We start from the raw sequence: 16,116 nt of genomic DNA, 5'->3' as shown, positions 1-16,116 counted from the left end.
AACCGGTGTATTCATCATGGTATGGCCGTTGGCGCTCATCTAATGTAGGAGCACGGCAGAATTCGCGTTCGGCTTTTCTCCCAACACACAAAATGTTAGTTTTCGCCGCATTTGACGAAAGCGCTTCCTTCCGCAACCGCCAGTTCCTCGAGGACGGCGCGGGGAGGCGCGCCGGCGTCCCAGCAGAGTGACGGCCGAATTGGCGGGCGCACCGCCGCGTGTGTGAGACGCACTGCTGCTCGTTGCACCCCCCTGTCATTCGCTGGGCGCGTGCAGCCTTCGACACTAGCGGAGGGACGCATCTTGTCCCTGGTGTTCAGCGGAGGGCCTGTGCGGGGTGCGGCAGTGTCGTGCTGGAGGGCCCACTGGTAGCGATGTGGGCTTCCTCGCCTCGCCTCGCCTCGCCTCGCCTCACACCAGGTGTCTGCGTAATTTGCAGTGCATTCGCACCATTCCTATCCCTGTCCCTGTCCCCGTCCCGACTTGTCCCGACTTTGCTCGACTGCCGCTCGCTGCCGCTCGGGTCGTGGTCCATATGACAGCGCAAGCACGACAAACGTCTGCGGAGGAGACGAGACGAGACGAGACGAGACGACTATGGAATAAATTCGTGGTTACAAATCAAATTTGGAACTCTAAACTCCTACACAACAATAGGCGGTGACGTATTTCAGAAGTCACCTGCCGATTCGTACTGTTTTGTCGTTTTCAAAGTCTTCTTGGCAAACTTGGTTAGCACATTCTCCCTCAAACTGAGTTAATTACTGCATTTTCGTACCATTACAGTAGTTTAAAAGGCTTAAGGAAGCATCTTTGTCACAACAGAAAGGTAGTTTGAAAATTGGGCTGGCGACATAACAAAAAAAAAACAGGAAGGGAGCCAACAGCACCCGGGTTTCCCAGGCGGTCACCCATCCAAGTACTAGCCGGGCCCGATGATGCCTTAACTTCGGTGATCGGACGAGAACCGGTGTATTCATCATGGTATGGCCGTTGGCGCTCATCTAAAGTAGGAGCACGGCAGAATTCGCTTTCGGCTTTTTCTCCCAACACACAAAATGTTAGTTTTCGGCCGCATTTGACGAAAGCGCTTCCTTCCGCAACCGCCAGTTCCTCGAGGACGGCGCGGGGAGGCGCGCCCGGCGTCCCAGCAGAGTGACGGCCGAATTGGCGGGCGCACCGCCGGCGTGTGTGAGACGCACTGCTGCTCGTTGCACCCCCTGTCATTCGCTGGGCGCGTGCAGCCTTCGACACTAGCGGAGGACGCATCTTGTCCCTGGTGTTCAGCGGAGGGCCTGTGCGGGGTGCGGCAGTGTCGTGCAGGAGGGCCCACTGGTAGCGATGTGGGCTTCCTCGCCTCGCCTCGCCTCGCCACGCCTCGCCTCACACCAGGTGTCTGCGTAGTTTGCAGTGCATTCGCACCATTCCTATCCCTGTCCCTGTCCCCGTCCCGACTTGTCCCGACTTTGCTCGACTGCCGCTCGCTGCCGCTCGGGTCGTGGTCCCATATGACAGCGCAAGCACGACAAACGTCTGCGGGACGAGACGAGACGAGACGAGACGAGACGGACTAAGGAATAAATTCGTGGTTACAAATCAAATTTGGAACTCTAAACTCCTACACAACAATAGGCGGTGACGTATTTCAGAAGTCACCTGCCGATTCGTACTGTTTTGTCGTTTTCAAAGTCTTCTTGGCAAAACTTGGTTAGCACAATTCTCCCTCAAACTGAGTTAATTACTGCATTTTCGTACCATTACAGTAGTTTAAAAGGCTTAAGGAAGCATCTTTGTCACAACAGAAAGGTAGTTTGAAAAATTGGGCTGGCGACATAACAAAAAAAAAACAGGAAGGGAGCCAACAGCACCCGGGTTTCCCAGGCGGTCACAACACAGGTCCATCCAAGTACTAGCCGGGCCCGATGATGCTTAACTTCGGTGATCGGACGAGAACCGGTGTATTCATCATGGTATGGCCGTTGGCGCTTCATCTAATGTAGGAGCACGGCAGAATTCGCGTTCGGCTTTTCTCCCAACACACAAAATGTTAGTTTTCGGCCGCATTTGACGAAAGCGCTTCCTTCCGCAACCGCCGAGTTCCTCGAGGACGGCGCGGGGAGGCGCGCCCGGCGTCCCAGCAGAGTGACGGCCGAATTGGCGGGCGCACCGCCGCGTGTGTGAGACGCACTGCTGCTCGTTGCACCCCCTGTCATTCGCTGGGCGCGTGCAGCCTTCGACACTAGCGGAGGACGCATCTTGTCCCTGGTGTTCAGCGGAGGGCCTGTGCGGGGTGCGGCAGTGTCGTGCTGGAGGGGCCCACTGGTAGCGATGTGGGCTTCCTCGCCTCGCCTCGCCTCGCCTCGCCTCACACCAGGTGTCTGCGTAATTTGCAGTGCATTCGCACCATTCCTATCCCTGTCCCTGTCCCCGTCCCGACTTGTCCCGACTTTGCTCGACTGCCGCTCGCTGGCCGCTCGGGTCGTGGTCCATATGGACAGCGCAAGCACGACAAACGTCTGCGGGAGGAGACGAGACGAGACGAGACGAGACGACTAAGGAATAAATTCGTGGTTACAAATCAAATTTGGAACTCTAAACTCCTACACACAATAGGCGGTGACGTATTTCAGGAAGTCACCTGCCGATTCGTACTGTTTTGTCGTTTTCAAAGTCTTCTTGGCAAACTTGGTTAGCACATTCTCCCTCAAAACTGAGTTAATTACTGCATTTTCGTACCATTACAGTAGTTTAAAAGGCTTAAGGAAGCATCTTTGTCACAACAGAAAGGTAGTTTTGAAAATTGGGCTGGCGACATAACAAAAAAAAACAGGAAGGGAGCCAACAGCACCCGGGTTTCCCAGGGCGGTCACCCATCCAAGTACTAGCCGGGCCCGATGATGCTTAACTTCGGTGATCGGACGAGAACCGGTGTATTCATCATGGTATGGCCGTTGGCGCTCATCTAATGTAGGAGCACGGCAGAATTCGCGTTCGGCTTTTCTCCCAACACACAAAATGTTAGTTTTCGGCCGCATTTGACGAAAGCGCTTCCTTCCGCAACCGCCAGTTCCTCGAGGACGGCGCGGGGAGGCGCGCCCGGCGTCCCAGCAGAGTGACGGCCGAATTGGCGGGCGCACCGCCGCGTGTGTGAGACGCACTGCTGCTCGTTGCACCCCCTGTCATTCGCTGGGCGCGTGCAGCCTTCGACACTAGCGGAGGACGCATCTTGTCCCTGGTGTTCAGCGGAGGGCCTGTGCGGGGTGCGGCAGTGTCGTGCTGGAGGGCCCACTGGTAGCGATGTGGGCTTCCTCGCCTCGCCTCGCCTCGCCTCGCCTCACACCAGGTGTCTGCGTAATTTGCAGTGCATTCGCACCATTCCTATCCCTGTCCCTGTCCCCGTCCCGACTTGTCCCGACTTTGCTCGACTGCCGCTCGCTGCCGCTCGGGTCGTGGTCCATATGACAGCGCAAGCACGACAAACGTCTGCGGGAGGAGACGAGACGAGACGAGACGAGACGACTAAGGAATAAATTCGTGGTTACAAATCAAATTTGGAACTCTAAACTCCTACACAACAATAGGCGGTGACGTATTTCAGAAGTCACCTGCCGATTCGTACTGTTTTGTCGTTTTCAAAGTCTTCTTGGCAAACTGGTTAGCACATTCTCCCTCAAACTGAGTTAATTACTGCATTTTCGTACCATTACAGTAGTTTAAAAGGCTTAAGGAAGCATCTTTGTCACAACAGAAAGGTAGTTTGAAAATTGGGCTGGCGACATACAAAAAAAAAACAGGAAGGGAGCCAACAGCACCCGGGTTTCCCAGGCGGTCACCCATGCCAAGTACTAGCCGGGCCCGATGATGCTTAACTTCGGTGATCGGACGAGAACCGGTGTATTCATCATGGTATGGCCGTTGGCGCTCATCTAAAGTAGGGAGCACGGCAGAATTCGCTTTCGGCTTTTCTCCCAACACACAAAATGTTAGTTTTCGGCCGCATTTGACGAAAGCGCTTCCTTCCGCAACCGCCAGTTCCTCGAGGACGGCGCGGGGAGGCGCGCCCGGCGTCCCAGCAGAGTGACGGCCCGAATTGGGCGGGCGCACCGCCGCGTGTGTGAGACGCACTGCCTGCTCGTTGCACCCCCTGTCATTCGCTGGGCGCGTGCAAGCCTTCGACACTAGCGGAGGACGCATCTTGTCCCTGGTGTTCAGCGGAGGGCCTGTGCGGGGTGCGGCAGTGTCGTGCAGGAGGGCCCACTGGTAGCGATGTGGGCTTCCTCGCCTCGCCTCGCCTCGCCACGCCTCGCCTCACACCAGGTGTCTGCGTAGTTTGCAGTGCATTCGCACCATTCCTATCCCTGTCCCTGTCCCCGTCCCGACTTGTCCCGACTTTGCTCGACTGCCGCTCGCTGCCGCTCGGGTCGTGGTCCATATGACAGCGCAAGCACGACAAACGTCTGCGGGACGAGACGAGACGAGACGAGACGAGACGACTAAGGAATAAATTCGTGGTTACAAATCAAATTTGGAACTCTAAACTCCTACACAACAATAGGCGGTGACGTATTTCAGAAGTCACCTGCCGATTCGTACTGTTTTGTCGTTTTCAAAGTCTTCTTGGCAAACTTGGTTAGCACATTCTCCCTCAAACTGAGTTAATTACTGCATTTTCGTACCATTACAGTAGTTTTAAAAGGCTTAAGGAAGCATCTTTGTCACAACAGAAAGGGTAGTTTGAAAATTGGGCTGGCGACATAACAAAAAAAAACAGGAAGGGAGCCAACAGCACCCGGGTTTCCCAGGCGGTCACCCATCCAAGTACTAGCCGGGCCCGATGATGCTTAACTTCGGTGATCGGACGAGAACCGGTGTATTCATCATGGTATGGCCGTTGGCGCTCATCTAATGTAGGAGCACGGCAGAATTCGCGTTCGGCTTTTCTCCCAACACACAAAATGTTAGTTTTCGGCCGCATTTGACGAAAGCGCTTCCTTCCGCAACCGCCAGTTCCTCGAGGACGGCGCGGGGAGGCGCGCCCGGCGTCCCAGCAGAGTGACGGCCGAATTGGCGGGCGCACCGCCGCGTGTGTGAGACGCACTGCTGCTCGTTGCACCCCCTGTCATTCGCTGGGCGCGTGCAGCCTTCGACACTAGCGGAGGACGCATCTTGTCCCTGGTGTTCAGCGGAGGGCCTGTGCGGGGTGCGGCAGTGTCGTGCTGGAGGGCCCACTGGTAGCGATGTGGGCTTCCTCGCCTCGCCTCGCCTCGCCTCGCCTCACACCAGGTGTCTGCGTAATTTGCAGTGCATTCGCACCATTCCTATCCCTGTCCCTGTCCCCGTCCCGACTTGTCCCGACTTTGCTCGACTGCCGCTCGCTGCCGCTCGGGTCGTGGTCCATATGACAGCGCAAGCACGACAAACGTCTGCGGGAGGAGACGAGACGAGACGAGACGAGACGACTAAGGAATAAATTCGTGGTTACAAATCAAATTTGGAACTCTAAACTCCTACACAACAATAGGCGGTGACGTATTTCAGAAGTCACCTGCCGATTCGTACTGTTTTGTCGTTTTCAAAGTCTTCTTGGCAAACTTGGTTAGCACATTCTCCCTCAAACTGAGTTAATTACTGCATTTTCGTACCATTACAGTAGTTTAAAAGGCTTAAGGAAGCATCTTTGTCCACAACAGAAAGGTAGTTTGAAAATTGGGCTGGCGACATAACAAAAAAAAACAGGAAGGGAGCCAACAGCACCCGGGTTTCCCAGGCGGTCACCCATCCAAGTACTAGCCGGGCCCGATGATGCTTAACTTCGGTGATCGGACGAGAACCGGTGTATTCATCATGGTATGGCCGTTGGCGCTCATCTAATGTAGGAGCACGGCAGAATTCGCGTTCGGCTTTTCTCCCAACACACAAAATGTTAGTTTTCGGCCGCATTTGACGAAAGCGCTTCCTTCCGCAACCGCCAGTTCCTCGAGGACGGCGCGGGGAGGCGCGCCCGGCGTCCCAGCAGAGTGACGGCCGAATTGGCGGGCGCACCGCCGCGTGTGTGAGACGCACTGCTGCTCGTTGCACCCCCTGTCATTCGCTGGGCGCGTGCAGCCTTCGACACTAGCGGAGGACGCATCTTGTCCCTGGTGTTCAGCGGAGGGCCCTGTGCGGGGTGCGGCAGTGTCGTGCTGGAGGGCCCACTGGTAGCGATGTGGGCTTCCTCGCCTCGCCTCGCCTCGCCTCGCCTCACACCAGGTGTCTGCGTAATTTGCAGTGCATTCGCACCATTCCTATCCCTGTCCCTGTCCCCGTCCCGACTTGTCCCGACTTTGCTCGACTGCCGCTCGCTGCCGCTCGGGTCGTGGTCCATATGACAGCGCAAGCACGACAAACGTCTGCGGGAGGAGACGAGACGAGACGAGACGAGACGACTAAGGAATAAATTCGTGGTTACAAATCAAATTTGGAACTCTAAACTCCTACACAACAATAGGCGGTGACGTATTTCAGAAGTCACCTGCCGATTCGTACTGTTTTGTCGTTTTCAAAGTCTTCTTGGCAAACTTGGTTAGCACATTCTCCCTCAAACTGAGTTAATTACTGCATTTTCGTACCATTACAGTAGTTTAAAAGGCTTAAGGAAGCATCTTTGTCACAACAGAAAGGTAGTTTGAAAATTGGGCTGGCGACATAACAAAAAAAAAAAAAAACAGGAAGGGAGCCAACAGCACCCGGGTTTCCCAGGCGGTCACCCATCCAAGTACTAGCCGGGCCCGATGATGCTTAACTTCGGTGATCGGACGAGAACCGGTGTATTCATCATGGTATGGCCGTTGGAGCTCATCTAATGTACGAGCACGGCAGAATTCGCGTTCGGCTTTTCTCCCAACACACAAAATGTTAGTTTTCGGCCGCATTTGACGAAAGCGCTTCCTTCCGCAACCGCCAGTTCCTCGAGGACGGCGCGGGGAGGCGCGCCCGGCGTCCCAGCAGAGTGACGGCCCGAATTGGCGGGCGCACCGCCGCGTGTGTGAGACGCACTGCTGCTCGTTGCACCCCCTGTCATTCGCTGGGCGCGTGCAGCCTTCGACACTAGCAGAGGACGCATCTTGTCCCTGGAGTTCAGCGGAGGGCCTGTGCGGGGTGCGGCAGTGTCGTGCAGGAGGGCCCACTGGTAGCGATGTGGGCTTCCTCGCCTCGCCTCGCCTCGCCACGCCTCGCCCTCACACCAGGTGTCTGCGTAGTTTGCAGTGCATTCGCACCATTCCTATCCCTGTCCCTGTCCCCGTCCCGACTTGTCCCGACTTTGCTCGACTGCCGCTCGCTGCCGCTCGGGTCGTGGTCCATATGACAGCGCAAGCACGACAAACGTCTGCGGGAGGAGACGAGACGAGACGAGACGAGACGACTAAGGAATAAATTCGTGGTTACAAATCAAATTTGGAACTCTAAACTCCTACACAACAATAGGCGGTGACGTATTTCAGAAGTCACCTGCCGATTCGTACTGTTTTGTCGTTTTCAAAGTCTTCTTGGCAAACTTGGTTAGCACATTCTCCCTCAAACTGAGTTAATTACTGCATTTTCGTACCATTACAGTAGTTTAAAAGGCTTAAGGAAGCATCTTTGTCACAACAGAAAGGTAGTTTGAAAATTGGGCTGGCGACATAACAAAAAAAAAACAGGAAGGGAGCCAACAGCACCCGGGTTTTCCCAGGCGGTCACCCATCCGAGTACTAGCCGGGCCCGATGATGCTTAACTTCGGTGATCGGACGAGAACCGGTGTATTCATCATGGTATGGCCGTTGGCGCTCATCTAATGTAGGAGCACGGCAGAATTCGCTTTCGGCTTTTCTCCCAACACACAAAATGTTAGTTTTTCGGCCGCATTTGACGAAAGCGCTTCCTTCCGCAAACCGCCAGTTCCTCGAGGACGGCGCGGGAGGCGCGCCCGGCGTCCCCAGCAGAGTGACGGCCGAATTGGCGGGCGCACCGCCGCGTGTGTGAGACGCACTGCTGCTCGTTGCACCCCCTGTCATTCGCTGGGCGCGTGCAGCCTTCGACACTAGCGGAGGACGCATCTTGTCCCTGGTGTTCAGCGGAGGGCCTGTGCGGGGTGCGGCAGTGTCGTGCTGGAGGGCCCACTGGTAGCGATGTGGGCTTCCTCGCCTCGCCTCGCCTCGCCTCGCCTCACACCAGGTGTCTGCGTAATTTGCAGTGCATTCGCACCATTCCTATCCCTGTCCCTGTCCCCCGTCCCGACTTGTCCCGACTTTGCTCGACTGCCGCTCGCTGCCGCTCGGGGTCGTGGTCCATATGACAGCGCAAGCACGACAAACGTCTGCGGGAGGAGACGAGACGAGACGAGACGAGACGACTAAGGAATAAATTCGTGGTTACAAATCAAATTTGGAACTCTAAACTCCTACACAACAATAGGCGGTGACGTATTTCAGAAGTCACCTGCCGATTCGTACTGTTTTGTCGTTTTCAAAGTCTTCTTGGCAAACTTGGTTAGCACATTCTCCCTCAAACTGAGTTAATTACTGCATTTTCGTACCATTACAGTAGTTTAAAAGGCTTAAGGAAGCATCTTTGTCACAACAGAAAGGTAGTTTGAAAATTGGGCTGGCGACATAACAAAAAAAAAAAAAAAACAGGAAGGGAGCCAACAGCACCCGGGTTTCCCAGGCGGTCACCCATCCAAGTACTAGCCGGCCCGATGATGCTTAACTTCGGTGATCGGACGAGAACCGGTGTATTCATCATGGTATGGCCGTTGGCGCTCATCTAATGTAGGAGCACGGCAGAATTCGCGTTCGGCTTTTCTCCCAACACACAAAATGTTAGTTTTCGGCCGCATTTGACGAAAGCGCTTCCTTCCGCAACCGCCAGTTCCTCGAGGACGGCGCGGGGAGGCGCGCCCGGCGTCCCAGCAGAGTGACGGCCGAATTGGCGGGCGCACCGCCGCGTGTGTGAGACGCACTGCTGCTCGTTGCACCCCCCTGTCATTCGCTGGGCGCGTGCAGCCTTCGACACTAGCGGAGGACGCATCTTGTCCCTGGTGTTCAGCGGAGGGCCTGTGCGGGGTGCGGCAGTGTCGTGCTGGAGGGCCCACTGGTAGCGATGTGGGCTTCCTCGCCTCGCCTCGCCTCGCCTCGCCTCACACCAGGTGTCTGCGTAATTTGCAGTGCATTCGCACCATTCCTATCCCTGTCCCTGTCCCCGTCCCGACTTGTCCCGACTTTGCTCGACTGCCGCTCGCTGCCGCTCGGGTCGTGGTCCATATGACAGCGCAAGCACGACAAACGTCTGCGGGACGAGACGAGACGAGACGAGACGAGACGACTAAGGAATAAATTCGTGGTTACAAATCAAATTTGGAACTCTAAACTCCTACACAACAATAGGCGGTGACGTATTTCAGAAGTCACCTGCCGATTCGTACTGTTTTGTCGTTTTCAAAGTCTTCTTGGCAAACTTGGTTAGCACATTCTCCCTCAAACTGAGTTAATTACTGCATTTTCGTACCATTACAGTAGTTTAAAAGGCTTAAGGAAGCATCTTTGTCACAACAGAAAGGTAGTTTGAAAATTGGGCTGGCGACATAACAAAAAAAAACAGGAAGGGAGCCAACAGCACCCGGGTTTCCCAGGCGGTCACCCATCCAAGTACTAGCCGGGCCCGATGATGCTTAACTTCGGTGATCGGACGAGAACCGGTGTATTCATCATGGTATGGCCGTTGGCGCTCATCTAATGTAGGAGCACGGCAGAATTCGCTTTCGGCTTTTCTCCCAACACACAAAATGTTAGTTTTCGGCCGCATTTGACGAAAGCGCTTCCTTCCGCAACCGCCAGTTCCTCGAGGACGGCGCGGGGAGGCGCGCCCGGCGTCCCAGCAGAGTGACGGCCGAATTGGCGGGCGCACCGCCGCGTGTGTGAGACGCACTGCTGCTCGTTGCACCCCCTGTCATTCGCTGGGCGCGTGCAGCCTTCGACACTAGCGGAGGACGCATCTTGTCCCTGGTGTTCAGCGGAGGGCCTGTGCGGGGTGCGGCAGTGTCGTGCTGGAGGGCCCACTGGTAGCGATGTGGGCTTCCTCGCCTCGCCTCGCCTCGCCTCGCCTCACACCAGGTGTCTGCGTAATTTGCAGTGCATTCGCACCATTCCTATCCCTGTCCCTGTCCCCGTCCCGACTTGTCCCGACTTTGCTCGACTGCCGCTCGCTGCCGCTCGGGTCGTGGTCCATATGACAGCGCAAGCACGACAAACGTCTGCGGGAGGAGACGAGACGAGACGAGACGAGACGACTAAGGAATAAATTCGTGGTTACAAATCAAATTTGGAACTCTAAACTCCTACACAACAATAGGCGGTGACGTATTTCAGAAGTCACCTGCCGATTCGTACTGTTTTGTCGTTTTCAAAGTCTTCTTGGCAAACTTGGTTAGCACATTCTCCCTCAAACTGAGTTAATTACTGCATTTTCGTACCATTACAGTAGTTTAAAAGGCTTAAGGAAGCATCTTTGTCACAACAGAAAGGTAGTTTGAAAATTGGGCTGGCGACATAACAAAAAAAAACAGGAAGGGAGCCAACAGCACCCGGGTTTCCCAGGCGGTCACCCATCCGAGTACTAGCCGGGCCCGATGATGCTTAACTTCGGTGATCGGACGAGAACCGGTGTATTCATCATGGTATGGCCGTTGGCGCTCATCTAATGTAGGAGCACGGCAGAATTCGCTTTCGGCTTTTCTCCCAACACACAAAATGTTAGTTTTCGGCCGCATTTGACGAAAGCGCTTCCTTCCGCAACCGCCAGTTCCTCGAGGACGGCGCGGGGAGGCGCGCCCGGCGTCCCAGCAGAGTGACGGCCGAATTGGCGGGCGCACCGCCGCGTGTGTGAGACGCACTGCTGCTCGTTGCACCCCCTGTCATTCGCTGGGCGCGTGCAGCCTTCGACACTAGCGGAGGACGCATCTTGTCCCTGGTGTTCAGCGGAGGGCCTGTGCGGGGTGCGGCAGTGTCGTGCTGGAGGGCCCACTGGTAGCGATGTGGGCTTCCTCGCCTCGCCTCGCCTCGCCTCGCCTCACACCAGGTGTCTGCGTAATTTGCAGTGCATTCGCACCATTCCTATCCCTGTCCCTGTCCCCGTCCCGACTTGTCCCGACTTTGCTCGACTGCCGCTCGCTGCCGCTCGGGTCGTGGTCCATATGACAGCGCAAGCACGACAAACGTCTGCGGGAGGAGACGAGACGAGACGAGACGAGACGACTAAGGAATAAATTCGTGGTTACAAATCAAATTTGGAACTCTAAACTCCTACACAACAATAGGCGGTGACGTATTTCAGAAGTCACCTGCCGATTCGTACTGTTTTGTCGTTTTCAAAGTCTTCTTGGCAAACTTGGTTAGCACATTCTCCCTCAAACTGAGTTAATTACTGCATTTTCGTACCATTACAGTAGTTTAAAAGGCTTAAGGAAGCATCTTTGTCACAACAGAAAGGTAGTTTGAAAATTGGGCTGGCGACATAACAAAAAAAAAAAAAAACAGGAAGGGAGCCAACAGCACCCGGGTTTCCCAGGCGGTCACCCATCCAAGTACTAGCCGGGCCCGATGATGCTTAACTTCGGTGATCGGACGAGAACCGGTGTATTCATCATGGTATGGCCGTTGGCGCTCATCTAATGTAGGAGCACGGCAGAATTCGCGTTCGGCTTTTCTCCCAACACACAAAATGTTAGTTTTCGGCCGCATTTGACGAAAGCGCTTCCTTCCGCAACCGCCAGTTCCTCGAGGACGGCGCGGGGAGGCGCGCCCGGCGTCCCAGCAGAGTGACGGCCGAATTGGCGGGCGCACCGCCGCGTGTGTGAGACGCACTGCTGCTCGTTGCACCCCCTGTCATTCGCTGGGCGCGTGCAGCCTTCGACACTAGCGGAGGACGCATCTTGTCCCTGGTGTTCAGCGGAGGGCCTGTGCGGGGTGCGGCAGTGTCGTGCTGGAGGGCCCACTGGTAGCGATGTGGGCTTCCTCGCCTCGCCTCGCCTCGCCTCGCCTCACACCAGGTGTCTGCGTAATTTGCAGTGCATTCGCACCATTCCTATCCCTGTCCCTGTCCCCGTCCCGACTTGTCCCGACTTTGCTCGACTGCCGCTCGCTGCCGCTCGGGTCGTGGTCCATATGACAGCGCAAGCACGACAAACGTCTGCGGGACGAGACGAGACGAGACGAGACGAGACGACTAAGGAATAAATTCGTGGTTACAAATCAAATTTGGAACTCTAAACTCCTACACAACAATAGGCGGTGACGTATTTCAGAAGTCACCTGCCGATTCGTACTGTTTTGTCGTTTTCAAAGTCTTCTTGGCAAACTTGGTTAGCACATTCTCCCTCAAACTGAGTTAATTACTGCATTTTCGTACCATTACAGTAGTTTAAAAGGCTTAAGGAAGCATCTTTGTCACAACAGAAAGGTAGTTTGAAAATTGGGCTGGCGACATAACAAAAAAAAACAGGAAGGGAGCCAACAGCACCCGGGTTTCCCAGGCGGTCACCCATCCAAGTACTAGCCGGGCCCGATGATGCTTAACTTCGGTGATCGGACGAGAACCGGTGTATTCATCATGGTATGGCCGTTGGCGCTCATCTAATGTAGGAGCACGGCAGAATTCGCTTTCGGCTTTTCTCCCAACACACAAAATGTTAGTTTTCGGCCGCATTTGACGAAAGCGCTTCCTTCCGCAACCGCCAGTTCCTCGAGGACGGCGCGGGGAGGCGCGCCCGGCGTCCCAGCAGAGTGACGGCCGAATTGGCGGGCGCACCGCCGCGTGTGTGAGACGCACTGCTGCTCGTTGCACCCCCTGTCATTCGCTGGGCGCGTGCAGCCTTCGACACTAGCGGAGGACGCATCTTGTCCCTGGTGTTCAGCGGAGGGCCTGTGCGGGGTGCGGCAGTGTCGTGCTGGAGGGCCCACTGGTAGCGATGTGGGCTTCCTCGCCTCGCCTCGCCTCGCCTCGCCTCACACCAGGTGTCTGCGTAATTTGCAGTGCATTCGCACCATTCCTATCCCTGTCCCTGTCCCCGTCCCGACTTGTCCCGACTTTGCTCGACTGCCGCTCGCTGCCGCTCGGGTCGTGGTCCATATGACAGCGCAAGCACGACAAACGTCTGCGGGAGGAGACGAGACGAGACGAGACGAGACGACTAAGGAATAAATTCGTGGTTACAAATCAAATTTGGAACTCTAAACTCCTACACAACAATAGGCGGTGACGTATTTCAGAAGTCACCTGCCGATTCGTACTGTTTTGTCGTTTTCAAAGTCTTCTTGGCAAACTTGGTTAGCACATTCTCCCTCAAACTGAGTTAATTACTGCATTTTCGTACCATTACAGTAGTTTAAAAGGCTTAAGGAAGCATCTTTGTCACAACAGAAAGGTAGTTTGAAAATTGGGCTGGCGACATAACAAAAAAAAAAAAAAAACAGGAAGGGAGCCAACAGCACCCGGGTTTCCCAGGCGGTCACCCATCCAAGTACTAGCCGGGCCCGATGATGCTTAACTTCGGTGATCGGACGAGAACCGGTGTATTCATCATGGTATGGCCGTTGGCGCTCATCTAATGTAGGAGCACGGCAGAATTCGCGTTCGGCTTTTCTCCCAACACACAAAATGTTAGTTTTCGGCCGCATTTGACGAAAGCGCTTCCTTCCGCAACCGCCAGTTCCTCGAGGACGGCGCGGGGAGGCGCGCCCGGCGTCCCAGCAGAGTGACGGCCGAATTGGCGGGCGCACCGCCGCGTGTGTGAGACGCACTGCTGCTCGTTGCACCCCCTGTCATTCGCTGGGCGCGTGCAGCCTTCGACACTAGCGGAGGACGCATCTTGTCCCTGGTGTTCAGCGGAGGGCCTGTGCGGGGTGCGGCAGTGTCGTGCTGGAGGGCCCACTGGTAGCGATGTGGGCTTCCTCGCCTCGCCTCGCCTCGCCTCGCCTCACACCAGGTGTCTGCGTAATTTGCAGTGCATTCGCACCATTCCTATCCCTGTCCCTGTCCCCGTCCCGACTTGTCCCGACTTTGCTCGACTGCCGCTCGCTGCCGCTCGGGTCGTGGTCCATATGACAGCGCAAGCACGACAAACGTCTGCGGGAGGAGACGAGACGAGACGAGACGAGACGACTAAGGAATAAATTCGTGGTTACAAATCAAATTTGGAACTCTAAACTCCTACACAACAATAGGCGGTGACGTATTTCAGAAGTCACCTGCCGATTCGTACTGTTTTGTCGTTTTCAAAGTCTTCTTGGCAAACTTGGTTAGCACATTCTCCCTCAAACTGAGTTAATTACTGCATTTTCGTACCATTACAGTAGTTTAAAAGGCTTAAGGAAGCATCTTTGTCACAACAGAAAGGTAGTTTGAAAATTGGGCTGGCGACATAACAAAAAAAAACAGGAAGGGAGCCAACAGCACCCGGGTTTCCCAGGCGGTCACCCATCCAAGTACTAGCCGGGCCCGATGATGCTTAACTTCGGTGATCGGACGAGAACCGGTGTATTCATCATGGTATGGCCGTTGGAGCTCATCTAATGTACGAGCACGGCAGAATTCGCGTTCGGCTTTTCTCCCAACACACAAAATGTTAGTTTTCGGCCGCATTTGACGAAAGCGCTTCCTTCCGCAACCGCCAGTTCCTCGAGGACGGCGCGGGGAGGCGCGCCCGGCGTCCCAGCAGAGTGACGGCCGAATTGGCGGGCGCACCGCCGCGTGTGTGAGACGCACTGCTGCTCGTTGCACCCCCTGTCATTCGCTGGGCGCGTGCAGCCTTCGACACTAGCAGAGGACGCATCTTGTCCCTGGAGTTCAGCGGAGGGCCTGTGCGGGGTGCGGCAGTGTCGTGCAGGAGGGCCCACTGGTAGCGATGTGGGCTTCCTCGCCTCGCCTCGCCTCGCCACGCCTCGCCTCACACCAGGTGTCTGCGTAGTTTGCAGTGCATTCGCACCATTCCTATCCCTGTCCCTGTCCCCGTCCCGACTTGTCCCGACTTTGCTCGACTGCCGCTCGCTGCCGCTCGGGTCGTGGTCCATATGACAGCGCAAGCACGACAAACGTCTGCGGGAGGAGACGAGACGAGACGAGACGAGACGACTAAGGAATAAATTCGTGGTTACAAATCAAATTTGGAACTCTAAACTCCTACACAACAATAGGCGGTGACGTATTTCAGAAGTCACCTGCCGATTCGTACTGTTTTGTCGTTTTCAAAGTCTTCTTGGCAAACTTGGTTAGCACATTCTCCCTCAAACTGAGTTAATTACTGCATTTTCGTACCATTACAGTAGTTTAAAAGGCTTAAGGAAGCATCTTTGTCACAACAGAAAGGTAGTTTGAAAATTGGGCTGGCGACATAACAAAAAAAAACAGGAAGGGAGCCAACAGCACCCGGGTTTCCCAGGCGGTCACCCATCCAAGTACTAGCCGGGCCCGATGATGCTTAACTTCGGTGATCGGACGAGAACCGGTGTATTCATCATGGTATGGCCGTTGGCGCTCATCTAATGTAGGAGCACGGCAGAATTCGCTTTCGGCTTTTCTCCCAACACACAAAATGTTAGTTTTCGGCCGCATTTGACGAAAGCGCTTCCTTCCGCAACCGCCAGTTCCTCGAGGACGGCGCGGGGAGGCGCGCCCGGCGTCCCAGCAGAGTGACGGCCGAATTGGCGGGCGCACCGCCGCGTGTGTGAGACGCACTGCTGCTCGTTGCACCCCCTGTCATTCGCTGGGCGCGTGCAGCCTTCGACACTAGCGGAGGACGCATCTTGTCCCTGGTGTTCAGCGGAGGGCCTGTGCGGGGTGCGGCAGTGTCGTGCTGGAGGGCCCACTGGTAGCGATGTGGGCTTCCTCGCCTCGCCTCGCCTCGCCTCGCCTCACACCAGGTGTCTGCGTAATTTGCAGTGCATTCGCACCATTCCTATCCCTGTCCCTGTCCCCGTCCCGACTTGTCCCGACTTTGCTCGACTGCCGCTCGCTGCCGCTCGGGTCGTGGTCCATATGACAGCGCAAGCACGACAAACGTCTGCGGGAGGAGACGAGACGAGACGAGACGAGACGACTAAGGA

General features: G+C 55.5%; 15 non-coding genes and 1 pseudogene across 15 annotated transcripts; all 16 read right to left on the bottom strand.

Moving 5' to 3' along the window:
- Positions 1 to 878: 878 nt before the first annotated feature.
- Positions 879 to 998, bottom strand: LOC126148538 (5S ribosomal RNA). Its single transcript, XR_007530521.1, has one exon. It is a non-coding gene; the product is annotated as a 5S ribosomal RNA (ribosomal RNA).
- An 858-nt stretch (positions 999 to 1,856) lies between these two features.
- Positions 1,857 to 1,984, bottom strand: LOC126148541 (5S ribosomal RNA; annotated as a pseudogene).
- An 852-nt stretch (positions 1,985 to 2,836) lies between these two features.
- On the bottom strand, positions 2,837 to 2,956 carry LOC126148537 (5S ribosomal RNA). Its single transcript, XR_007530520.1, has one exon. It is a non-coding gene; the product is annotated as a 5S ribosomal RNA (ribosomal RNA).
- An 844-nt stretch (positions 2,957 to 3,800) lies between these two features.
- On the bottom strand, positions 3,801 to 3,920 carry LOC126148539 (5S ribosomal RNA). The gene has a single exon (XR_007530522.1). It is a non-coding gene; the product is annotated as a 5S ribosomal RNA (ribosomal RNA).
- Positions 3,921 to 4,777: 857 nt separating this feature from the next.
- On the bottom strand, positions 4,778 to 4,896 carry LOC126148483 (5S ribosomal RNA). The gene has a single exon (XR_007530469.1). It is a non-coding gene; the product is annotated as a 5S ribosomal RNA (ribosomal RNA).
- An 846-nt stretch (positions 4,897 to 5,742) lies between these two features.
- Positions 5,743 to 5,861, bottom strand: LOC126148482 (5S ribosomal RNA). The gene has a single exon (XR_007530468.1). It is a non-coding gene; the product is annotated as a 5S ribosomal RNA (ribosomal RNA).
- An 852-nt stretch (positions 5,862 to 6,713) lies between these two features.
- Positions 6,714 to 6,832, bottom strand: LOC126148530 (5S ribosomal RNA). Its single transcript, XR_007530514.1, has one exon. It is a non-coding gene; the product is annotated as a 5S ribosomal RNA (ribosomal RNA).
- Positions 6,833 to 7,685: 853 nt separating this feature from the next.
- On the bottom strand, positions 7,686 to 7,805 carry LOC126148532 (5S ribosomal RNA). Its single transcript, XR_007530515.1, has one exon. It is a non-coding gene; the product is annotated as a 5S ribosomal RNA (ribosomal RNA).
- An 856-nt stretch (positions 7,806 to 8,661) lies between these two features.
- LOC126148534 (5S ribosomal RNA) lies at positions 8,662 to 8,779 on the bottom strand. The gene has a single exon (XR_007530517.1). It is a non-coding gene; the product is annotated as a 5S ribosomal RNA (ribosomal RNA).
- Positions 8,780 to 9,625: 846 nt separating this feature from the next.
- Positions 9,626 to 9,744, bottom strand: LOC126148481 (5S ribosomal RNA). The gene has a single exon (XR_007530467.1). It is a non-coding gene; the product is annotated as a 5S ribosomal RNA (ribosomal RNA).
- An 845-nt stretch (positions 9,745 to 10,589) lies between these two features.
- On the bottom strand, positions 10,590 to 10,708 carry LOC126148484 (5S ribosomal RNA). The gene has a single exon (XR_007530470.1). It is a non-coding gene; the product is annotated as a 5S ribosomal RNA (ribosomal RNA).
- Positions 10,709 to 11,559: 851 nt separating this feature from the next.
- On the bottom strand, positions 11,560 to 11,678 carry LOC126148480 (5S ribosomal RNA). Its single transcript, XR_007530466.1, has one exon. It is a non-coding gene; the product is annotated as a 5S ribosomal RNA (ribosomal RNA).
- An 845-nt stretch (positions 11,679 to 12,523) lies between these two features.
- LOC126148479 (5S ribosomal RNA) lies at positions 12,524 to 12,642 on the bottom strand. The gene has a single exon (XR_007530465.1). It is a non-coding gene; the product is annotated as a 5S ribosomal RNA (ribosomal RNA).
- Positions 12,643 to 13,494: 852 nt separating this feature from the next.
- On the bottom strand, positions 13,495 to 13,613 carry LOC126148478 (5S ribosomal RNA). Its single transcript, XR_007530464.1, has one exon. It is a non-coding gene; the product is annotated as a 5S ribosomal RNA (ribosomal RNA).
- Positions 13,614 to 14,458: 845 nt separating this feature from the next.
- LOC126148529 (5S ribosomal RNA) lies at positions 14,459 to 14,577 on the bottom strand. Its single transcript, XR_007530513.1, has one exon. It is a non-coding gene; the product is annotated as a 5S ribosomal RNA (ribosomal RNA).
- Positions 14,578 to 15,427: 850 nt separating this feature from the next.
- Positions 15,428 to 15,546, bottom strand: LOC126148476 (5S ribosomal RNA). The gene has a single exon (XR_007530462.1). It is a non-coding gene; the product is annotated as a 5S ribosomal RNA (ribosomal RNA).
- Positions 15,547 to 16,116: the final 570 nt, after the last annotated feature.

This window comes from Schistocerca cancellata, unplaced genomic scaffold (assembly GCF_023864275.1).
Source record: "Schistocerca cancellata isolate TAMUIC-IGC-003103 unplaced genomic scaffold, iqSchCanc2.1 HiC_scaffold_888, whole genome shotgun sequence".
In the NCBI taxonomy this organism is placed as follows: domain Eukaryota; kingdom Metazoa; phylum Arthropoda; class Insecta; order Orthoptera; family Acrididae; genus Schistocerca; species Schistocerca cancellata.
This window is presented reverse-complemented; position numbering and strand designations above follow the sequence as displayed.